This window comes from Podarcis melisellensis (genome assembly GCF_964234715.1).
Source record: "Podarcis melisellensis genome assembly, chromosome: 7".
Classification (NCBI taxonomy): domain Eukaryota; kingdom Metazoa; phylum Chordata; class Lepidosauria; order Squamata; family Lacertidae; genus Podarcis; species Podarcis melisellensis.
The window spans coordinates 48,031,022-48,056,383 of record NC_138539.1 but is presented as its reverse complement, the minus strand read 5'-3'; the positions used below and the strand labels follow the sequence as shown (position 1 = coordinate 48,056,383).

Below are 25,362 nucleotides of genomic sequence, written 5' to 3'. Positions count from 1 at the left end.
TACTTTGCGGATGGATTCATTTGGTAGATGCAGACTGATTTGATATCATCACAGTGCTCAAATGTTACAGACACCAGCAGTTATTTTTTTCCTTCAGGATGATCTAAACTGGGTAACCATTAATGCAAAATGTGAATATCCCACAAAATTAAATTTTGGGATTATTATAGTCCTTAGTAGCAATACCAGCAGTAGCAATTCTGCAGCAATGTTAAAACGATCCAGTCTTTTGGGTGGGCAGACTAATTGTATGGGTCTTTCCTATGCTCACAGCCACCAAGTTGGGTCATTTATATGTTAACCAGCTGCACAGAGCCACTCACAGACAAGCAATGTTCACACAGCCTTGTATTGACTGGAAATATTACAGAGCTATGCATAATTCTGAGGTATTAAGAATATTGTTACAAACGTTGTGTGCCTCCCCCTCTCAGCCGAGTGGTGGCAAGAGTCCATAGGGTTCCAGGCACTCACCCAGCATCTGTGTTCCTTTGGAGAATTGAGACACGACAGAGACTGTTGTAGCTTTAAGAAATATGGTTTATTCACCTATTTACACCTTCAGTCTGCATGGAGCCCAGATCTTACAGCATGGTCATTTCAAAAGGGGCTTGTACCTCACAGTTGTGCAGCCAGCCTTCAGCCAGCCTGCCTAAGATGGACTCCAGCCCTCTTCCTGCTTCTTTTTCCCAGACCCCTTGCTCAAAACCTCTCTTTTCCTGTCACCTCACACCCAGTGACCCTGGCAACCTTCCCAATCCCCACCATGCGCAGCCAAAGGGGAAAAAGAGTGGAAATCTGTTTCTCCCCACATCACTCAATATTCGAGGCACTGTGGCTGAGACTGGGAAAGCAATGGGGGTACTCAGGATTGAGGTGTGTAGCAGCAGGTTTGCTAGGCTCATAAAGCCTTGGACAAAAAGCTGGGATATGAAGACCTGCAAGAGTTTTAGAGACTAATGCACAGGTGCTTTTCTCTATCAGTCTTACCAGCATTAGCTTCCACCAACGCCCAACCATGCCAGAGAAATGAAGAAAAGCCTTAATTAACTGTGGTAAAAGTAGAATATATTCAAATAATGTACCGGCTATCTTAAAGAGGTATGTGAAGAAATAAGTTGTAATAGGTATTGTGTAATGTATTTTGACATTTGTATTGTATTGTACATTCCACTATATTCGGTGTGGGAAGTTTTCTGTTTGAAACTTAGTTCAAATATCGCTTGGGCCTTAGCTTACAGTTATGAGGAGGGGTTGGTGTTAGAATTCTCAGTATAGATGCGAAAGGTAGGCGCATTTTGATTGGTGGGTGCAGGTTTAGAATTTTCAGTTAGACAGTGTGATTGGCTGGGGCTGAACTAGAGGGGCCAAAAGAAAGGTATATAAGGCTCTGCAGAGGATTTGTTGGGCAGCTGGAATAGTTGGTGCTTGAGGTTCAGGGAGCCAGCAGAGGAAGAAGATGGGGGAAAGAGGAAGGAAGAAGGCCTGACAGGTAAGGTGGAGGGGCTTGGAGGCCAAATACTTGCTGGGTAGAGCTGAATCACTTGTGTTAGGCTGAAAGGACAAGGGGAGAAACTTTCTGCAGTGCTGAGGGAAGAAATGAGAAGAAGCTTGGTCTTTGGTGTAGTACAGCAAGACAAATCTGCACTTCAACAGGGTTGGACAAAGAGGCTTCCAGCAGAGTCCTCTGTTGGAGAGGCTTAACTGCGGTGGAGAGAATAAGGGGCCAATTTGGCTAAAGAATTTTAATAGCTTCCTTAAAGCTGTCCTACTTTATCATTAATAGATTAATATAAGCTGTTGGTGTTTAAAGTGACAGCAACAAGTTGACAAAGGTTATGCTCATTTAAAGATACTGTACTATTTCAAGTAGCCAGATAAGTTTGTGCATTTAATAATCTTATAATAAATGAGCATAAAATCCTTTGTTAAATGTAATATATGACTTGCTTTGTACCACCAAGTTATTGATAAGGTTCTGAGGGGAAAAGCGAGCAGCATTTCTGATCAATATTATATTATAGCTATTTAATTATTAACAAGAAAATATAAAATAGGGGGAAAGAAAAGAAAGTGGGGGAAAGAGAGAAAGGATTTATTAGTTGGAAATCATACAACATTTCTTAGATACATTCAGTAACATTATTTGAGTGAAAGTTTTCTAATTATAAAAAAACACACCTTAAGAGATTCCCATGAGTCTGGATCAGGAATGATTATTAATAGATTAAATGTTTCCTTATTAAGATAAGAAACTCAGATATATTTATATAAATGTGACTATAAATATGGGTATGACTACGATTATGAATGTGGTGGGAAAGGGAGAACCTGGATGCCCAAGCCCTTTTCATTCTGTAGGTTTATTTTGGCCATATTGAGTTATATGATGGGGGATTGCCATCATATTCAACTCCAGCAATTATTTCAGCATGTGTAAGTCCAGCTGCGAGTTGAATAACACTGGAACTTGCCATATATATATATATATATATATATATATATATATATATATATGAATGATGGCTGTGGCATGTGTACTTTCCCCTCAACCCCCAGTAGTTGTATACTTAATGTCAACTTTCTTCATCAGTATGATTACGCCACAAGATGGCTCTCTAACCACAAATATACTAACAAATACAAATTCTACAGTTGTTAGGGAACAAGTCAGAGGAGGTTTGTTGTGAGATCTGATGATACAAAAATGTAATCATTACCAATGGCAGCTTTAATATTTCTCTCAGACACTTCATGGAATCATACTGTATGGTAGTGAAATGAGGATTTACTAAATATTTCAGAGAGAAATGACTGGTAGCTCCAATTTATTTTTGCATATCTTGTTTGCTGGTATTAATTTTCTGTATGCAGTTTTCCCAAGCCCACATATGCACACACAAACTCATTTATATGTCATGTTTCCATGCACAAGAGATTTGTGGATAGCTGCAAACCTAGGCCCTGAGGCAAATAAAATTATTAACAGGCACTGCAATCATATACATCAGGGGTGGAGAACCTTTGTTGGCCAGCGGGTCAGATTCTTCTTTCTCCACCTCTGGTGGGCCAAATTTGAGTGGTGGGTGGGGCCAGTGGCGTAGCGTGGGTTGTCAGCACCCGGGGCAAGGCAAGTAATTTGCACCCCCAACCCGTGGATTTGCGCCCCCTAACCCTAACCCCCAGATGTTGTGCCCGGTGCGGCCAGTCCCTCCTGCACCCCCACACTACGCCACTGGGTGGGGCTGCCCATTTGTCAATCACTTGGTGTCAATATGCCACCAGAGGGTCAGCATGTTGGAATGTCAAACCACAGTGCTGAACTGTTTGAAAGCCCTTTTGCAAGCAGCCCTGCATTGCTCTTGAAACCTCTAAAAACCAAAGTTTTATAGAGTAAAAGAGCTTTCAAACAGCTCTATACAGTGGTACCTCGGGTTAAGTACTTAATTCGTTCCGGAGGTCCGTACTTAACCTGAAACTGTTCTTAACCTGAAGCACCATTTTAGCTAATGGGGCCTGCTGCTGCACCACTGGAGCACGATTTCTGTTCTCATCCTGAAGCACAGTTCTTAACCCAAAGCACTATTTCTGGTTAACCTGAAGTGTATGTAACCCAAGGTATCACTGTATTGCGCTTTGAAGTAGCATCCAGCAACACTGAAGTACCTGCTCATCAGCTGATGAATAGACTTTAATCCTGCTCTCTACGGGATTCAGTCTCTGCTCTCTATCAGGCCTTCAGAGTGACACCAGAGGATTGGCAGGTAGGAAAAATGTTGGTTTCTGCTTTCTTCTCTGTGCAGCAAAGTGCTTGTCACGAGACAGGTTGTTTACATTCCACAGAGTCTGTACTGTTGGTGGTTTTTCCCACGGGAATGGGAGACTGGATGTGACGTACACTGGTTTCCTGTTTTTCACTGCTCTTTGCAGTTTCTGTTTGTGATTCTCTCCGTGCTTTAGAGGAGAGATGACGCTTTCTCTGCTCCGGCAGAGGGAAAATGTTTTTCTGTAACTTACCAGCTTTGAACTGTAAATAAAGTAGTATAGAGCATGTTGGCATATACTTCTCATCATTCCGCTGTGCACTGGACACTGCTTATCTCCAACATTTGGTTTCGGGCCCAGAAAAATGCAGTGTTTTGAGGATGCACTCCAGAAGTCGGGCTCCTGGCAGACGAACAAAGGAGCACAGAGACAAAGTGCCGGCAAAGCATCGGAACAGCGGCAGAGGAACGGAACGCACGGTATCTGCTCTGCGCGTCAAGATGATTGATGAAGGTATGTGCTACTGCTCCGGGCAGCCTGCCAGCTTCTAATTAATGGCTTTAAGGCTGGACTTTGAACTTTTAAAGCCGTTTTCCACGGCACAAGCGTAGTGGCTTGGATGGCTGGGAAAGTGAAAGTAACTTTTGGAATGCAGTTTGAAGCAGCTGCAGAGAAGCAACGAGACTCAGGCTCATAGGCAGAGGCTGTTTAGAAATTGCCTTTGGATTAAAGCAGCTTGATTTAAAGCAGCAGAGATGGCTAGCTGTACAAAGCTAGCTGATGCTTTTGGGATTCCTAAGCTCAATAAGAAAAATTACGCGGACTGGGTTTTGTATGCAGAGGCAATTCTGCGGAAAGAGGGTCTGTTTGAGGTGATTACAGACAACCCCCCAGCTCCAATTACAGATGCATGGGAAGCTAAGGATTCCAAAGCAAGGGGAACTCTTACGTTGATAGTATCCCCAGAAGAGCTCTGTCTATTGCGTGGTAAGACCTCAGCCAGAGAAATTTGGGACACTCTGAAAGAGGCTCACTTGAGAACAGAAGCTGGATCCACTATGTTTTACTTTAACAAGCTGCATAATATGGCTCTTGCTGAAGGTGGAGATGTGCGTATACATCTGATGGAGATGCAGAATCTGAGACATGAGCTGCAACAGAGAGGACTCAACTTTCCAGAGGCTGTGTATTCCTTCATGATACTACAATCTTTGGGTTCAGGTTGGGAGTCTGTTGCAACTCAGATTGCTGTACAGCCAACTGCTCAGCTGACAGTGGACTATGTTACTGCCGTGATATTGAATGAAGCGGATCGCCGCGGTGCTAGCTGCATCAACAAGGGGGAGACTTCACAGTCGTCATCCCGCAGTGCAGTGGAACCACCAGATGGCGCCAAAGCTTTGAAGGCAGTGAAATGCTACTCGTGTGGACGTCTAGGCCATATGAAGAGGGAATGCAAATATCCCAGGGCCAAGACAGAGCAGCGCAGCGAAAGCTCATCGCGTGGAAAAGGCCGGAGCAAAGGCAAAGGTCCGGTGTCCAGGACAACGCAGCACAAGGCAATGGTCTCACGCTACGCTCCAAAGGTTGCAAAGGTTGCAGAGGTTGCAGAGGTCCAGAAGACGTCTAGATCTTTCTTCGTTGTTGATTCGGCGGCGACGCATCACATGTGCAACGATAAGCGACTGTTCGTGTCTTTTACACCGCAGGAAGGTGCGATTCACCAGGCGGATGACCACACAATCCCCAGTAAAGGCTACGGAACTGTTGTTCTTCACAGTTTGGACTTATCGATACAGGATGTGCTTTATGTGCCGGATGCGAAACATAATCTGCTCAGCGTTGGACAGCTGATTGAGAAGAAGATTGACGTTTCTTTTAAAAACAATAGATGCATCATCACAAAGAAAAATGATTATCAATTGTATGCTGAATTTGTTGGTCGTTTGTTTCTTTTGTATTATGATGATGTTGTGCAGGATGACACTTGTTGCATTGCAGGTTCTAACAAAAGTTTGCATGCAGAATGTATTCACGATTTTCATCGAAAATTTGGTCATTTGCATTTTGAGGCAGTATCTAAAATGCCTGCCTTGGTTGAAGGTATGACTATTAAACCCTGCAGGTACCACATGAAGTGCAAGGCATGCGCAGCAAACAAGGTGAAAATGGCTGCGAAAGGTAAGGTGTCTAGTAGGCAAGCTACAGAACCATACCAAATTGTTCATGCTGATTTGGTTGGACCACTAGCGCCCTCTTTGGGTGGGAATAGGTACTTCATGGTTCTTCTTGATGCATTTTCCAGGTATATTTATGTGTACAATCTCAAGCAGAAGTCAGAGGCTTTTCCTAGGTTCAAGGAATTCTGTGCTTGGTTGGGTAATGTGCATGGTAAGAAGATAAGGATTCTTTTCACTGACCGGGGGGGAGAATTCACTTCTCAGCAGTTTGAAGCTTTTCTGGCTGAGAAAGGAATTCAACACGATTTGTCTAGTCCTCGCTCGCCTTGGCAGAATGGACTTGCGGAACGAGCAAATCAAACATTGCTTCAAGGGTTAAAAACCTTGCTGCATGATGCAAATCTTCCAGAGAGTTATTGGGCCGAAGCTCTCTCGTGTTTCACTTACAGTTATAATCGCAGGTTATCTTCAGCGATTGGTTGTACCCCCTATGAGAAGATGTTTGGCAAGAAGCCATACATCAAACACATGAAAATTTTTGGTTCTGACATGTGGGTTCACTCACCACAACACTCCAAGTTAGACAAGCGTGGATTGCATGGTATCTTTCTAGGTTATCAGAAAGGGTCTTACAGAATAATGATGACTGACTCTAAGGAAATTAAGCTCACAAGAAGTGTTGAGTACAATGCCAAGTGGGGGGAGAATGTGGGAATTTTCCAATGTTATCCTGATGACAGTGATGAGACTGAGGATAGTCAAAAGCAACCACAACAACCCACACCCACTGATGAAGGTTCTGATTCTGAGTCTGAAACTGAATCAGGTGATTCAGAGGATTTCAAGAGTGCGAAAGCCTCTATGCGACCCTCTGAAAGCTCTGATCAAGAATTGGAGGAACCATTGTTCACAATAGGTCACTTTTCTCCTAAGAAGGAAGAGGAGAGTGTTGAAGACTTAAGGCTAATTCGCAGATCACAGAGAGCCACAAAAGGCAGACCTCCAAAGAGATTTGCTGATGAGTTTGCTAACATAGCAGTGACAGCTGTTAAAAGCTCCAAGAAAGTTCTTGAACCTTCAAGTTTCCAAGAAATCCAGGATTTGGATTCAAAGGAAGCTGAGCCATGGTTAAATGCCATGAAGGCTGAGCTTGATTCCTTGGAAAGGAACAAAACATGGGACCTAGTTCCAGTAGTTCCAGGAATGAAATTGCTTGGAAGCAAATGGGTCTTCAAAGCGAAGACTGATCAAAATGGCAAGATAGTCAGACACAAAGCCAGATTGGTAGCCAGAGGTTTTGCTCAGGTACCAGGTGAAGACTATCACGAGACCTACTCACCCACAGTGAGGTATGAGAGCATTAGGCTTATGCTCAAGCTAGCTGCAGAGGAAAATCTACACATTAGTCACCATGATGTGAATACAGCTTTTCTGTACGGATCTCTAAATGAATCACTTTATATGCTTCCACCTGATGGCGTACAGGTAAAACAGGGATTTGTTTGTGCTCTGAAAAAGTCCCTTTATGGTCTCAAACAAAGTGCACGGTGTTGGCACACAAAACTCACTGAAGTATTGTTTTCTCTAGGTTTTCAGCAAGGGAAAGCTGATCCATGTGTATTTGTCAAAGAGGAGGGGCAAAAGAAACTGTATTGTTTGTTTTATGTTGATGATCTTTTATTCTTTTGGAAAGATGTCACAATGTACAATAACGCCCTAGCTCAACTGAAAGAGCACTTTGACATGAAAGATCTTGGTGAGGTAAACAACTACCTATCTCTGGAAATAGAGAGAGATCAAGATGGTAACATTCTAGTACACCAGTCACAGAAAATTGCTGATGTGTTAAGCAAACTAAACCTGATGGATGCTAACCCTGTAGACACACCGATGATAACAGGTTATCAGGTAGATGACACTGAAGAAGCATTTTCTGACACTACTCTGTACAGAAGTGTGCTAGGCAAGCTAAACTTCATTGCCAGATGTTCAAGACCAGACATTGCTGTTAGCTGTAATGTGCTAAGCAGACAAGTCAACAATCCTACTGTTAAGGATTGGAAAGCTCTGAAACGCATAGCGCGGTATTTGAAAGGCACTATGCATTACAGGCTGAGATTTAACAATCAGAAGTCTGGTGGTCTTGAGATATTTGCAGATGCAAGTTTTGGAAGTGACACTACAGACAGGAAAAGTACGTCTGGAGTTTGCTATAAGTACAATCAGGGTCTATTTGATTGGTCATGCAAGAAGCAAACAACAGTTAGCTTAAGTACTTGTGAAGCTGAACTGAATGCACTGTCTTATTCACTTAAAGATTGTGAATGGTTGTTACAATTGTGCAAAGACATGAAAATTCCTGTCAAATGTCCAATCCAGGTTTACCAGGACAACAAAGCATGTTTGGCTTTGCTGAATTCTGAAGGTTGTAAGCAAAGCACGAAGCACTTGCAAATGAAGGTGCAACATGCTAGGGAACGTATTCAGAAGGGACTCGTAACGGTGTCCTATATGCCAGGTAATGAAATTCCTGCTGATGTATTGTCCAAGATTGTTTCAAGGGATCAACACTGTACCTATGTGCAGAAGTTGGGTTTGTACTAATATTGTACGAACACGCTGCCCAGAGATGTTCACAGAAAGGGGGAGGATGTTGGTTTCTGCTTTCTTCTCTGTGCAGCAAAGTGCTTGTCACGAGACAGGTTGTTTACATTCCACAGAGTCTGTACTGTTGGTGGTTTTTCCCACGGGAATGGGAGACTGGATGTGACGTACACTGGTTTCCTGTTTTTCACTGCTCTTTGCAGTTTCTGTTTGTGATTCTCTCCGTGCTTTAGAGGAGAGATGACGCTTTCTCTGCTCCGGCAGAGGGAAAATGTTTTTCTGTAACTTACCAGCTTTGAACTGTAAATAAAGTAGTATAGAGCATGTTGGCATATACTTCTCATCATTCCGCTGTGCACTGGACACTGCTTATCTCCAACAAATGGGTCCTCCTTTTGGGCCAAGACTGGCCTGTGGACCAGAGGCTTCCCATACCTGCTATACATATCTGCTCATAAATAAGTTCCAATGAAATCAATTTAGGTTGTTCCTGACTAAGGGCACAATGTTAAACCTAGATCTGTTGGGATGAGCAAGCTAGGTTATGACAGACCTCCAACTCAACTGGCAGGTTCCTGGATCAGCTGGGCTATACTGGAACACATTCCCAACCCTCCTTAGCCAAATATATGCCTGTGTAAAACCCTCACCCCAGCTCAGCTGGGGCTATGCAGGCTGCTCTGATACTGGAGGAACACACACTGGTGTAAGCCTTGAAAAAAGTGTGTTCTGGGGGAGTGATGGAGGCAGGACTGGGCAAGATTGTAATTCCGTTCAGTTTGTGGCCTGGCAACCCAGCAGGTTGAACTGAATGGAGTTTGGAACTACTTTATCATGCATAATTTTTCTTTAGCTTAGCATCAGCACATACAAGCTATTGTAGAAAGCAAACTGAGGTAAGTATCATTGCCAACATTTAGATTTGTTATAATAAAATCCTACTAATTGTGTTTCCCCAATTCAGTATGAAAAATGTGTATTTTTTGAAGGCACAGGTGTACTCTCTTCCTTCTTACCATGCAATATGTTCCTGGCATTAACTATAAGTTCCAGGGCTGATCCCTAGTTCAAATTAAGTCCATTCTGGTTATAACAACTGACTTTCCTTATCACCAGTAGACTGCAGGGCCGAAGAGAGTTAATACCTCCATTCTGAGAGCCAATGAAGGGAGTTTACCTGCTTTTTGCACAGGGTTGAACAGACTGTCTGAAATCAGGATAGCACCCACACAATTCCAACTCTGTGACCTTATTGTCAAACCTTGTTAGCAGAGCTTTCTTTCTATTTTTTCCCTCTCTCTCTTTCTCTTTTGAGAGAGATTAATTGTAATTTGTAACATCTGCAGGTATCAGATCAGCCACTGTTACTATTTCTCTTTGAAAATGGCAGCTAGACAATGACCCTGAAAAGAAGTTATTTGCACAGATAATATTTCACATTCTGTCAAGGCTTCTATTAACACGTTCCTTCTGTTTCAATAAAAGCATATTTTAAGACATCACGGTTCTTTGGAATTGTTAAGCATTGCAGCAAGGACAAATACGTTCCTTGAGAATGAATAAAAGTGCTAAACCTCTTATGGCAGGATCTGTCACTCATCAACAATGAAATTTTATCCCCTTTTAAAAGAGGCTTCAGATTTTGCTTCTCAAATAAATATAAATCAGCACCCTATTCTAACTGCTCTGAGAGATTCTTTGTTTCTCTGAAATGAAATCACATGGCACCCATCTGAAGAGCCTGCAGTAAATGCTTTAGCTAGTAGTACTAATGGCAGCTGGATAATTTCCAGCCCTTTCCAAATTTGGAGGTGGGGAATGAAGATCCACATTGGAGCAATTTTTATAGGCCAGTAACAGACACTTTTAAGACTGGGCTGAATCCTTAGTTCAGGGATAGAGAGCTTGTGGCTCTCCAGATATTGCTGAATTACATTTCCCATCATCCCTGACATTTTGCCATGGTAGATGGAGCTCAGAGGCGCTAGCTTCCGAAAGAGAAGGGGGCTCAACATTGTACATGTGATGTCACAACATTGGAGGAGCCGGGGGTGGAGCTGAATGTGATGGCAGCGCAGCTTCAATGGCCATGGCTTCTGCTGCTACCTCTGCCACCACTGGCTAGGGGACTGTCTGTGGCAGTAGGAGGAGGAGCTGGTTACTGAAGCCACGCTGCGCTTGGCCTCCTCAGGAGAAGCTGGGGGCGGAGCCGAGCATGGTAGCAGCATGGATTCTATTACTGTGGCTCCTCCTCCTGTTGCTGTGGAAGGGAAGGAGCGGGGAAGCAGCCCCTGGCTGGTGGTTGTGGCAGGAGGAGGAAGAGGAGCTGGCCATTAAAGCCACGCTGTGCTTGGCTCTGGGCTTGGCCTCTTCCGCCACTTTTGAACATTGGGGCTTCTGGTGCAGTCCCGCAAAAATGGGGGTTTGCCCCCAAGGAGATGCTGCCCCTGATGGGGTTGGTGGAAATTGTCAAAAGCATCCGGAGAGCCCCACTGCTCACCCCTACATTAGCCAGTGAACAGTCCTGTTGAGGATACAGCATGGTTTCCAACTAAGTTTTACTCAGAGTTGACCTACTGGAATTAATTAACCTAAGTTAGCCATGTCCTTTAATTTCAATGGCTCTACTCTGAGCAGGACTAACATTGGATACAACCCATACTTGTATCAGGGGTTGGAGGAGGAAGTTCAGTAACAGCAAAGTACAGGTGTCTGTAAAACTCAATAACTTGAGATATAGGTGAATAGTCTATAGAATCATAGAATCTTAAAGTTGGAAGGGACCTAAGGATCATCTAGTTCAACCCCCTGCAATGCAGGAATATCAGCTAAAGCATCCAACCTCTGCTTAAAAACCTTCAAGGAAGGAGAGTCCACCACCTCTCGTGGGAGTCTGCTCCACTGCTGAACAGCTCTTACTGTCAGAAAGTTTTTCTGAATGTTTAGTCAGAATCTCCTTTCTTGTAACCTGAAGCCATTGGTTCGAGTCCTACCCTCCAGAGCAGGAAAAAACAAGCATATTCCCTCTTCTATATTGCCTATTGTTTAACCCCAGCCAGCAAGGTCAGTTATCAGGCATGGTGTGATCTATAATCCAGCCACAGTTCTCAACTCCCACCCTGTGGTAGACGGATCAATAGTTTCAGATGTTCAGAAGTATACTTTATTCAGTTAATTCTGTACTGCTGTTAGAGAAGCTACTGAAGTGTTAAATCCCTTTCCCCCTTTTGGTCAAAGTTAACAAAAAGTGTAAAAGTGCAGTCTTCCAGGGAATTCACTTTACTAACATATGTTTTCCTGAAAAAAACATAATTTTGCTTCTTCAATCTAAACACACTGGTCGTTCTGACTTTAATTTCTGCTCAGCAAATGGAAGAGATGTGAAGCAAATAATGTTTAGAGCATAATATAACCATGAAGAATTAGCCTCTCCGGTTGATTAAAATGCACACACACAACAAATTATAGAACACAAACCAGATTGTTAAATTAGTGGATAAAGAGAACAGAGTCGATGAAATTGATCTTTGTTTTCAATATATCTAGCCACAAAATTTAATCTTGAAGATTAATATCAATTTGTCTTGGACAGAGAACCATTCTGTAGACTATCAACACAGAAAGGTTGTTAATTGGAATAAATGTGTTAAATGTGGTATGTGTTAGAGGGCACAATAAGAGGAGGCGGCAGAGGGGAAACATCTATTCCACAACTTCAGTGAGGAGACTTCCAGCTGCCACTGAAGACCTATAAATAAATCTTGATTTTGCATTACGACACATCTGTGGTCATCAGCAGGTTAACTGTTAAAGTGTCTTACAATGTGTTGCTTAACTTGAAAAGGAACAAAGGTATTGTATCTTCAAACAATTTATTTGAATGATCGGGAGAATGAGACTACCTAGTGAGCTTCACAGCTGTGTGGGTATCAGGGGTTACAGTCTTATACAATGTATAGCAGGGGTTCTCAAACTTTATACCTCTAGGGCCCAGAAAAGACAACTGAAAATTACTGAGGCTCACCAGTCACAAAATGGTAGTGCAGGGTAAAGTCAGTCAGAAAATGGTGGCAGATAGAGGCAGAGTTTGTTACTATTTTAATCAATATAACAATTGCCTATTCATTTTGGTGTGTTTTCTTGCATTGCTACTGTATAATTTGGTTTCTTTGGCCTGAAGCCCCAGAAGCAGAGAGTGGCACTTTAGTTCTTGCTTCTTGGGAGTAGGAGATTAAATGGGTGCAGAAGTCATTCTGCCTAACATTTCTATTAATTTCCCAAGTAAGCCTAGGCCCAGTTCCCCTAAGACAAATCTGCATGCAATAGTGAAGAGGTGAGCTTGTGTAGCCCACTACATATCCCTCACCTGACAGCTTTGAGCTTCAGATAGATTGTGGATGAAAGCACACCTGTTAGAGAGACTATATACAGCACACCTGTTAGTGAATAAGACTGTGCATGAGATTCATCATGCAGCTAGGAATCTTTCAGTTGTGGCTTCCTGATTCTGGAATGTTCTCATTGCTGAGGGCCACTTGATGCTATCATTAACATACTTTTGGTGCCAGGTAAGAATTACCTCTTTCCTCAGGCATTTGATGGATTAGTATGGTCTTGGTGTCTATTAATTGTTTGCTGCTGAAATTTTTGCTGCTGGTTTATTGGAATTTGTATGTAATTCATTGGGGTTGGGTTTTTTTTTTTGCTATATGCCATGCTTTATGCTTTTAAATGTAACTTGCTTGGATATTTTTATGTGTCAAATAACTACAAAATTGAATACTAACACACACACACACACACACACACACACTTTCTGCTTTTGCCCCAGTCAGCTTGGGGTTAGAATATGAAAAAATGCTCTCAGAGTACGCAACCATTATGTTACTTATCTGGTAAAGAAATTAAATTCTATAATCTGTATTATGCAAGGGTTTATGAAACGTCTTTCTCTGGCTTTAAATGTTAGGAATATTCTGTCTTGGTGCAGGATGGTGAAGCAGTCTGAACTAATTCATTGGACAAGCTGGTGAATAGGGAGAGAGAGAATTTCCTTGTATCAAACTTTAAAGTTAGTCAAGCCTTTTCTTGTATAGTTTTTTAAAAGATCGTTCTAAGAAACCTGATTTTCTCTGGTGGGTTACAACCATTTGCAGATTTGAAAAGTGCCATTTATATTCTTGTGGCTGCTGAAGCAATTTCATATTTGGTAGGCCTTGGACCTTTTGATACTCATTTTGGAGGTGTTTATAGATCATTGTGTAAGATGAGGCTGCTGCACGTGACAAGCAGAACCTTGGCACAGGATGAGGCTAATTTCCTCTGACTGCAGAGATTAATGATACTCTTTATTATTATTTTTTAGTAATACAAAGAAAATCTCTTCAGCAGATGAACTTTCCTATGACACTGAGGGGGGGAGGGGAGAGCTCTAGTCCATTCTCTCTCTCTCTCTCTCTCTCTCTCTCTCTCTCTCTCTCTCTCTCTCTCTCTCTCTCTCTCTCTCTCTCTGCTTTCCTTAGCTATTTGTAGGAGATGGAATGAGCCCAAAGAACTCTGCCAATTCCTTTTGGGAGCTACTTATGGTGGCCGGGGGAAGTGAATGCAGTCCAAATCTCTTGAAGGAAAAGTTAGCTTATTATTATTATTACTGTACTAGGAATGCCAAAGCCAACAGTTTTTTCAGCTCCACCCATGCATCCATCCAAAGTGGTTATATACTAATTACATCTCAAACCCCTCCCAAGACAGCTTCCAAAAGATCATTAGCAAAGGTAGACCTAATAAGAAAAATCCCAAAGTCCATATTAGGGCCAAAATAGCACGGACTCAAATGCTTGCACACTATTATATTATACTATTGCACAATTTGGTTGGCAAATAAAGGTGTTTGGACTTTAAAGAGAGAACCATTTTCATAAGCACAACAGGATAATTTAAGCTTCATCTACATTCCAGGGACTCTTTCCTAGAGCTCTATCCAGGTACTATGGAGGCCTGCCTGAGTGCTGCTCCTTCTCCCTCTGATAGCCTCACCAGTGGCAGGTGGTCTTCATTCACTAAGGCTGTGTATACATTACTGGCTTAAAATGCAGCTTGGGCATTCTTAGTGGCCAAGGCCACAAATAGGACATGACTGCAAGAGCACTCTCCACAGCATACTGCCTCCCACTGTGGAGATAGAACATAACCTGGGCAGAGCATGACTCTGTGCCATGGGCCACCTAGGTTGCACCTAGGTCAAATTTTTCAAGCCATTGTAAACTGACTTTTAGAGTAGCTCTTGCCAGATGCAGTTAGTGCCCAATGGGGATTTTGCCCCTCAGATCTCAGTAATGGTCCCATATTTCTGTTCAGTTGCATACTCAATACCAAAAAGAACAAGAATGCTAAATGAAGTTACCTATTACCATTTTCAGGAAAACGTACAGTACTTAAAACTTTGCCCAGCAACTGTGGAGACTGAACATGCCCTCCACTGGCTGACTGGACTATAGCATCACAATAAGGTTGTTTGATCTATGCCTATTCAGTTGGGGGTTTCATTCTTTGATAGCTTTTGTTGTCACCTGTCAAGCCTCTAATTATTGTCAGGAGCTTAAAGTGGGCAAGTAGAAGAGGAGGAGATGAGGTCTTTGTTCTTCCAGTTACTGTTACTGAGCAGAGTCAGTCTTGACTTTCTTGACCCATCTGCTAGCATTTTTTTTTCCCTTCTGAGGATGAGGAGCTTGCAAAACTTATTTGGGTGGAAAACGGGGCACCAAGGATCTGTCTTTCCTCACTTCCATTTCTAGGGAACTGGAAGGGATGTGTGGAGACCAGAAGGCAAAGGACAGCAATTGGGGAGAGCGGGTTACTAGACTTGAGTGAAAGGAGGGAGATGGCAGTCTGACATTTTGCTTGTCCCCAAATTTCAGAGGGAATCCCCCTTGCCTGGTGGGAGGGGGATAAAGGAGATGGCAATGGAGTAGGACAATTGTCTATAGACAGAAAGGAGAAGGTTTGGGCGGGTGGAAGATCCTTTCATTTACTGGCTTATGGGAGAGTCTTCTGTTATGGCACTTAAGTTGGGGCTCAAAGTAGATACCAGGAATGCTTGGGGTGGTGCTTGAAATTATGTAATACTCTACCAGGGATGCCAGGTATAGGGATGCTGGGGCTCCAGCCTCCCATATTTTGGGGCGGGGCTGTACCCACACAATATTGAGGGGGTTGTTATTACCTGCTGCTGCCAGGCACCCTCCACATGCCCCAGCCCCAGCCCCAGCCTCTGCCCGGCAGGCCAGGAGCCAGGTGGGGGATGAGTAAGCGTGAAGATCGCCCTCTGCATGTCCTGCCCCCACCTGGTGCATGCTGGGTGACACATGATGTGTCATGTGGCCATGACGCATGTGGCAAGTCAGCACCCAAATTTCACCATGCCCCAAGGATAGTGTCATATGTCTTTCAGCTCCTGCTCTTTAATTCTAAACCTGTGGGGCAGGCTGCAGTTATTGGCCATACAAAAAAGGCACTTTACACATGTTTTGGTGCTATTCTAATTATTGCTGCACATGTTCCAGGACTCAGCCTAACAGCAAATTTTGGGGCTGAGCCCTTCTACAATATAAACTCTGCACTCCAACCAACCCATTCTCTCCCAGGGCACTGATCTGTGGAGGATATTTGCTAGAGGGCTGTAGAGATTATATCTGAGATATTCCCTTTCTCCAATTTTACTTTTAGCTTCATATTTATGCTAACAGGAACCATAATTACAGATGTACGTTGTGTGTTTTAACGAAAGCTGATTCAGATTATGAATGTAAGTTTGTGAATCTAACATGTCACAGAAGGTATATAGGAAGCCTTATCCAGGAAAACTTTTATATGTGAATATATTCATGGAAATGGCATTCTTTACTTGCAGCAAAGATGATTATACCACAGCTGAACTGAAGGGCATGAAAGCCATGAGGAAATACAGTGCAGAACTTTGCACTCCTAGCCATGCTTCCCCACTTGTCATTAGAATAAGATGTATTTCAGGTTCTTTCCTGTAGTCGTCCCCCTGTGTTTAGGGCCTGTCTATACTGTGGTTTACCACAGCTGAAGTATGTGCTGTTTTTGAGTCAGGAAGTCTGTACATCATTGTATTTGGGTCTCTAGAATCTTTTTTTAATTAATGACAGTTGCAAAGACATTCTATATTCATACATAAGTGAATTAACCTTTGCCCTAATCCCTATTCCCAGCTGGTGCCTACTAGACTGGATTGTCCACTAGGGCTACTAGGGGGTCATGGGGTTGCAACAAATTAGCCATCACAGGGGTGTGGCTGTGTTGTTCTAGTTTTCTCACCATCTTCCTCCAGTGCTGGATTAAACCCTGTGGAAGCCCATCAGATTATCTCCTAATACGTTTTTGATTTTACCAACCAACAATTTTAATAAACCTAATCAATATTATTCTGATCCTTTGTCACAGGGCCCCTAAAAGGTGTGGAGCCCATAGGCAGGTGCCTACTCTGCCTATTTGGTAATCCAGGACTGTCTTCCTCCCCTGCAAAGCTATTTTGGAAATTTAAGCATTGCAATTTTATAAATTGTTAGCACTTAAGTAAACTGAAAAGTGTAGTTCTTTAGTTCAGAAGATGACCCTGCTGAAGTCACAGTTGCTTCTTTGCTCAGAGAAAAGTTGTGTTCTGGTTCTCTCCTCCTTCTTTATAAATAAATACAGTGGTACCTTGGTTTTCAAACATAATCCGTTCCGGAATACCGTTTGAGTTCCAAAATGTTCAAAAACTGACAACTCAGTACGGAAGCCTTAAAACAGAAAACTCAATACAGAAAACTCATTACAGTGGTACCTCTGGTTATGTACTTAATTTGTTCCGGAGGTCCGTTCTTAACCTGAAATTGTTCTTAACCTGAAGCACCACTTTAGCTAATGGGGCCTCCCACTGCTGCCGCGCCGCCAGAGCACAATTTCTGTTCTCATCCTAAAGCAAATTTCTTAACCTGAGGTACTATTTCTGGGTTAATGGAGTCTGTAACCTGAAGTGTATGTAACCTGAAGCATATGTAACTTGAAGTACCACTGTACAGAAGTCGCGTGGCATATTGGACTTCCAAGGCAAGTTCAAAAACTGAAGCATTTACTTCCAGGTTTACAGCATTCGAAAACCGAAATGTTCGTCAATGGAGATGTTCGAAAACCGAGGTACCACTGTAGTAGATACTTAAACACTGCATTCTAATACTTAGAACTTAAGTGTCTTTTCTTAGTTCAGAAAGAGTCCCTGCTGTCAAAATTTCTAGTATGGGTTCATACCAAAGGAACTATATTATTCAGTGGTAAACCCCACTGATTTCCATGGGGATTGCTCCCTCATAAATATGTGCAAGATTGCAACCTGAATTGGTTAGTCTTAAAGGTGCAACACAGGAACAAGAACATGGGCCCCCATAAATTTCCAGACCTGGGGGGGGGGGGAATTATCCCCCTTCAACAGACTATTCGCTTCTATGTCTTTTTTCCAGAATGTGGAAAAACGTAGAGCAATATTGGGCTAGGACCTAGAGACCAAGGTTAAAATCAGCCAGGAAATTAACTGTGGGATCTTGGACCAGTCACTGTCTCTCAGCCTAACCTACCTCATATGGTTGCTATGAGGATCACAGGCCCTTGAGTGGCACCTTGGAGGAAAGGTGGAATGGATATAAACGTAATACTTATAAATAAGGAATAAACAAAATAAACAGCCTCTCTCCAGCCTACCTACTGCCAGGAGGGGGGGCAGATTTGGAATAATGAAAAAGTGTAATCCCAAACAGCAAAGAAATAAGAATATGGGGCACAGCTGGGATATCCACACCTACAAACACTGGACTTGGCATGTAAGCCCATGGCACATCCCATGTTTGGCTGTCTGTTGCAGCATGCTTGCCTGGGTGGGATGTGCAGGAAGCTCACAATCCACGATCCTGTACTACATTTAGCTTCTGCACATTGAATTCTCATCCAAACTATCCTCTGCACCACCCTACTTTTTATAACAGCATTTTAAGTTTGCTGAAGCATTTTATAGGTTTTTTTAAATCCTCATAAGAACCATGTGAAGTAGATTGTACTGCAATTTTAGAAAAACAACAGAAGGAACATTACTATCACCTTTAACAAATTTATTATGGCATAAGCCGTTTGGGGGCCAAAGCAAACCTCATCAGATGCATCATTCTTGGTATTCCATGAAAGCTTATGGAATAATATGTTTGCTAGCTTATAAAGTGCTACTTCATAATTGTTTCATTTCTGGTGTAAGTTATGGCTAGTTGGCTGCGTCTTTGAGTAATGTACCCAGCACCACACAACTAGCGATAGAGGAGGATTTTAAAGTTAAGTCTCCAGATCCCCTGGTATGTTTGTCTTTTCAATGTATAAAGAGAAGGAGACTGTTGGCAGTTTTGCTGAGAAGGAAAACTGCTATCCGCAAGCCTTCGCAGCCCGGCAGGAACTCTTGCTGGGCTCCGCAGGCTTGCGGATAGCTGCCTGAAGCCTGGAGAGCGAGAGGGGTCAGTGCGCACCAACCCCTCTCGCTATCCAGGCGAAAGCCTGCATTTGCTCCATAGGACGCACACACATTTCCCCTTCATTTTTGGAGGGGAAAAAGTGCGTCCTATACAGTGAAAAATACGGTAAAAATCAGGAATGCACAGCTTTCATACTTTTTTCAAATCTACACACACACCCCACACACCCTACAGTTCCAATAACAAACAAGTGTTGAAATTGCAACACACACAGAATCCACCCACTGTTTGCCTTGTTGATTGTGGTGGATCTAAACACAGGAGAAAAGCACTATAAATAAGTTGGAAATTAAATTGTTTTAACAAAAGAAAAAAAATCCCAATGAGAAATCCCGTTTTAAACAATTCTGCCTCTCTGGCACCATCTGGCGCAGTTTCTTTACTAATGTAGGTCTGCTGCTTACCAGAGGGTAGAGGGGAGGGGTGCAAACATACTGGCAGAGCCAAACTGGCATGCCTGGTGGTGCATTTGCACAACACCTGCCTCCCTGCCACCTTGCAGTAAGCAGCAGTTTTGTGGCAAGTATTGTTGTCCCACACCCACTAGTGATCTAGTTCCACTCTAAACATGTAGGAAGAAGCTCTGACAGACATGTAGAAACTTGTGGACGGGCATAGTCTCTTAGGAAACATGAAGTGTCTGCAGTCAAGATGTTTGCTCTTTTAGCTGATGAGATTCCATTTACAAATGTCTCCACAACTAATGCAAAGGGAAAGGAGGAAATTTGATGCAAAAATCTGGATATAAGTTTAGCTTCTACCTCCCCTATGGGCATTCCCACTTTGCCAAAATCTGTTCAGACAGAGGGATAAGATGAGAATAAAGTCCTAACTGCTATTAAAATTACAAAATCTGAACTTTTAGCTCGATAGATCTCTAAATCTCTTTAATGCAGCTAGCATGTGTGGAACAGATGTTGCCAGTTCTGTTCTGTATGCACAGGCACCTCTGAGATCCAGCAAGGGGAAACCTTAAAATATATCAAGGTCTTCTTTAAAGCTGCAGTAGCTAAGCAAGCCTTCCCCAACTGGGTGCCTTCCAGAAGGTTTGGACTACAATTTTCATTAATGACATTGTAGCCCAAAACATCTGGAATGCACCAAGCTAAGGAAGGCTGAGCTAGGTCAATGGTATCAGAGGGGACATGTATAGAGACAAAGGTGGTTTTCTGGATTGCTAGTTTCTCCTAGTGACACAAAGCATGAGGTAAGAAGGCTAGTTTAATTCAAATGGGTATAGTGGAATATCAGGATAGAGGATTTTTCATAAAGGAAAAGCTAAGGGAAGCCCATGCAGAGAGCAACCGAACTGGGGATTTTTCCCTTAAAGAAGACAATGGAATTAAAAACAGAATTAAAAATGAGGCACAAACTGTATGAATGGCCAAGGCCAGCTTAAGGCGGTACTGGTGGTGCTGGTGCATTTCCCAGAGGAGGATGCCTTCCCCTCAAAAGGAATGTATGAAATAAGGTACCCAAAAATATATGTTATGGTATCTTAAATACTAATGCAGTTATTGCAGCATACACTATCATACTCTGAACACCCACAGTTTCACCACTCTCAGCAAAACACAAACAAAAGCAATTTTGCAACCTTAATCAACAGAAAGAAAATACTTTGAACACGTTCAGTTTCATATTTTAAACTCACTACAGTACTTACTGTTTTTGCTCACTTTCTAACTTGGGTCAGTCACCAGCTCTCAGCTTAACCTATAAAGGGCCATATTTTTCTAGGTTCCCTACCTCCACAAATTAGAACAGCTTCAAGTCTTCAAACGATCTAGCATGATTACTGTACGTATTATTTATGCATTAAACCTATTTCTGTTTAATTGCAACAAAAATTGATTCCCAAGAACAGTTACCTTAGTCTTGCACCCACTCAAGGTGAGACACTGTGGAAAGCAGAGAGTTGTATTTTATTTTTATTTTTACTATTTTAGTTTTACAGGCTGAATAGTAAAGAGTTGGTATTTTTCCTGATTGCCTATCAACTGGAGAGCCAGTGTGGTGTAGTGGTTAAGAGTGGTAGTCTCGTAATCTGGGGAACCGGGTTCGCGTCTCCGCTCCTCCACATGCAGCTGCTGGGTGACCTTGGGCCAGTCACACTTCTTTGAAGACTCTCAGCCCCACTCACCTCACAGAGTGTTTGTTGTGGGGGAGGAAGGGAAAGGAGAATGTTAGCCGCTTTGAGACTCCTTAAAGGGAGTGGAAGGCGGGATATCAAATCCAAACTCATCTTCTTCTTCTAAAAAATAACCTCAGATTTTCCAGTGTTCTGCTTCAGCAGCAAAACCATTGAGATAAGTAGATCACACACAAGTGGGGAGCTGCCTGTAGGTTCCTTCCTTTCATGGTTTTTTGAGGGGTGAGTAGGTGGAGATCCTGTTACACAAGAGGAGTAGGAGGCATTGGTGGTAAAACACCACCAATTTTGCCTCCGGGCTCAGAAGATCCTATGAACCAGTCTGAGTTCTCGAACTCTGGTAACCTTAGGAAAGGAAATCTTACACCTGACTGAATTTTTTAAAAACCCAAAATGTGACTGTGAGTGCGGAGTTCGGCTATTCCTGTTCCACCTGTAAGCTAGCCTTCACTTCTCTTCTGGAACCAGAGCATGATTTTATGTCCATTTGTCATCATTGAGTAAAATCTCTTAATCTCCATACATCTGCAGAGTATAGTTTAGCATATATTTAGGCACACCACCTTAGGACAGTGTGATTTGTAATTTGAGTGCCCTTCTTGTCAGTATATTGACACTGCATACCGCATAGTAATTACAAAATCAGCAGAACAGCTACAAACAGCCCTCCCTCAGTTACTAAATTGCATTCCGCATGTGTATATAAATTTGTATATATGGGTAGGATATCAGCCCTGAAAACAGGGTCATAAACATGTTTTCTGCCTGTTGAGCACAGATTTTATAGTTGCAATTCTACTTCCAGTTATATTGCAAAGCAATTTTAGCTTCTTTTCTCATTCAGTGCCAAAACTGGTCTTTGTCACAGAACTACCCCTGGGAACCGACTTTTAAAGCTCTATCAGAAGAAGACTGAATAAGCACAAAATGGTTGCTTGTTGTTTGAGTTATTCTCCTCGTCCCCTCAACCTCTTGATAGCAAGTAAAATAAAATGACGGGAGTTGCATTTCATAACAAGCAGGGATGCTGTTAATAAATCCTCCAAATGTCATAGCAAGCAGGGGAGCTTTTCAGCCCCTCCCTTACACGTTTGCTGGGTGAGCTTATGCAGCACCAGCTCCTTGCCCACAATTCCACCCTTACCTTGCTGAACAGGACGTCCAGCTGTGCAAGTCTAGGGCCATTTTAGTTTGGTCTACAACGAAGCTGGAAATAAGAACTCACTACTTTGGCTCAAAAGCATTGCTGCAAATGTGGGCATCTTTCAATTATGTTTATACTTCCAAAGCCATTCAATGCCCCTTAAAAAGTCTTTGTTAAACCAAGCTTCCCCAGTCGCTGACTCTTACCTTTTTTAAAAATTTTGTACACTGTATTGGTGATATAGAGATGCATTTTATTTTTATCTCATTTTTACATTTTTTAATTGAACATTGCATTTTTAGGTTTTATGTAACTCAAAAGATTATTTTATTTATTCTGTTAAGCAATATAGTTTTTTGAATAAGTGTGTCAATTTGTGTGGAAATGCTAGAGTCCCATTTACAATGGGAGAAGCCTTGGCAAATGGCTTGCACTGAACCTAGAGAAATAAGGGAAGCCTTTTGCCGTATTTTTAAATTTTATTTAAACAATTTATAAGCCACTTAAGTACTATAATTTCTAAGTGGTGTACAGGAAATATAATGCAAAAAAGAGAGATAAAGATCAGTTAAAACTATAAACCCAGACTTCAGTTCCTGCTGGAATAAAAAAGTCTTCCATAGGCACTGGAGATAGGCTCCACTGGTGCTGCCACAATGGTGCATACATGCACAACCAGTTTACACTGGTTAGAAATGTTCCACAAAGCCTTAAAAGACTAACAAATGTACAATGACACAAGCTTTTGTGGACTTGTGTTCATCACATACATTTAGTGTTATCCTTTGGAGGCAGAGACAAGTGAATATGTATGTGGGAACTGTGAACGGCAAAGAAGCACAAGAACTTTGTGGCAGTCCAACTGAAACTTAACCTATGTGAAGTAATTACAAGTGCCTGCTTGCAGCAGCATTAGCTGATCACACAATCATCTCAGCATTTCTAATGAACACCTGTTAAGGGGACAGGAATCCACTGCCTCTTTTTTTAAAAAAAAATATACTCAGCTATTTCATGCCCTTTCCGATTCTGCTGTTGGAGTTATTACAGATTAGTTAGCACCCTTAAATCGTTCTCTCATATGAGCAGTGTTAAGTTCCACATTTCTTTTTGATCCATGTTTATGGATGAATTCTGATCCTAATAATTGATTGTGAGTTCTGAATTAAATTAATGAATGACAAGCAGAATTGCATGACCTTGTATATGTGGAGTCAATAAAAGAATTTAGCAATGAAATATGCAGTAGAAGAAACAGGGGGGAAATTGGCCCAATAGAGAAGTCATTTCATATATTTTGCTTCATGGAAATCATAGAATTGTAGAGTTCGAAGGGACCCTGAGGATCATCTAATCCAACACCCTACAGTACAGGAATATGCAGCTGTCTGATAAGGGGATTGAATCTGCAACCTTGGAGCTATCACCAACTGAGCAAAAGCAAAGACCCAATGTAAATGGCCAACTTTTCAGAGCTTTAGTCCAAACAAGCAAAATCAGTTTCCCCCTTATTGTTTCTGGCTGTTTTGAGCAAGCAGTTGACTTGACACAGTCCTGAAAGAATGAGCAGCTGAGTTTAATTTGTCTCTTTAGTAATTCTACTGATAATGTCAAAACTTGCAATTTACAACAAGAAGACCCTGGCTGTTTCTGAGAGGTAACCACAGAGGTAACCTTAATAGGTTTTACGGTGATGAACATGAGAATTTCATTGCAAAATTATTCAGGCTGGTTGGTTATGAAGAGCATTTAATAGCATAGCTTGGTCTACGGCTATGTGAAAGGTTTGATAAAATTACAACATAGGGCTTTAGATGAAGTGTTAGCAGATTAATTTGGAATGTGGAGTACTGTCATTGTACCAGTGTTGACACACTGTCCAGTTCATCACAAGATATTAAGCAGTCGTACAGGTTGGTTAATGTTAACGAAAGGGCAGTGTGGGAAGGCAGGCTTGCAATGAAGATAGACAAATACTGTTTTAAAATGGAAAATAGGTGTTCTGTATTTTAAAGTCAAGCAATGGAAGCATTGCCTCGCCTGGAATAAGAATTATAAATAGAAAAGTGGGGAAATAACTGATAAAATCCCATTTCTGAATAAGGTAGTGGCTGGTGAACTTTGAGGGTGTTTGGAGGTAATGAGTTTTAAAGATGCATTTAACCTTTCTTCAGGCCTGGATCTGACAGTGAAACTGCCTTGGTCATCCTGGTTAACCAAGTATCAGGAGCAGAGCTGGGCTTACCATTAGACAAATTGAGGCACTTGCCCCTGGTAGTGGGATCCTGCCAGGATCCAGAGTTGGCAGATCCCACTGTGATGCCTGCCTGCCACCATGCCACCCAACTTGCTGCTGCTGGCATCACCACAGGCCTGGGGGTGTTGGGGTTTCAAGAAGCTCTCAAGAGCTTTCACCACTGCTGCTGACCCTCCTCTGCTGGGGTGGGATGGGTGGGAGGCACCCATTGTGGTGCCAGAGTTCCAAAGGCGCCTCCTGGCCCCCCTTCATCAGAGAAGTGAGAAGAGCAGGTTCCAGAGGTGGAGGCCCCTCACCACAGAAGTGATAGTGGCTTCTGGGTTCTTGCAAGAAGCTGTTTCTCTGGTGCCACTGCAAATGCCTCCTGCCCTACCCTGGCCCCAGGGAAGTAAGTAGGAGCAGCTGCCATGTTGCCTTCTGAGTTCTGGTGAGATTGCGCTAGAATGCAAAAGCCGCTACTGCTTCTCCCATGGCGGGGCGGGGGGGGGGGACTGCCACAAGAACCTGGAAACTGATGCTGCAGCCATGAGACCTGGTAAACTGTGTGACCCTGGCTTTGGCAGGTATGGATGGCAATGGCCATGGGAGACAGCAACTTCCCATTTCGCCTCAGGTGGCAAAACGAGACAGGCCACCTCTGAGAGAGAGGGGGGGCAAGGGAAGTGCAACTTTGCTGGTTCTTCTTGCCT

General features: G+C 42.6%; 1 long non-coding RNA gene across 1 annotated transcript in view; it reads left to right on the top strand.

Moving 5' to 3' along the window:
• Positions 1 to 1,444: 1,444 nt before the first annotated feature.
• LOC309373699 overlaps positions 1,445 to 25,362 on the top strand; it is a 42,479-nt gene continuing 18,561 nt past the window's right edge. Inside the window, exon 1 of the long non-coding RNA XR_014170130.1 lies at positions 1,445 to 1,492. This is a non-coding gene — a long non-coding RNA (uncharacterized lncRNA). The remainder of the gene's footprint in view (positions 1,493 to 25,362) is intronic.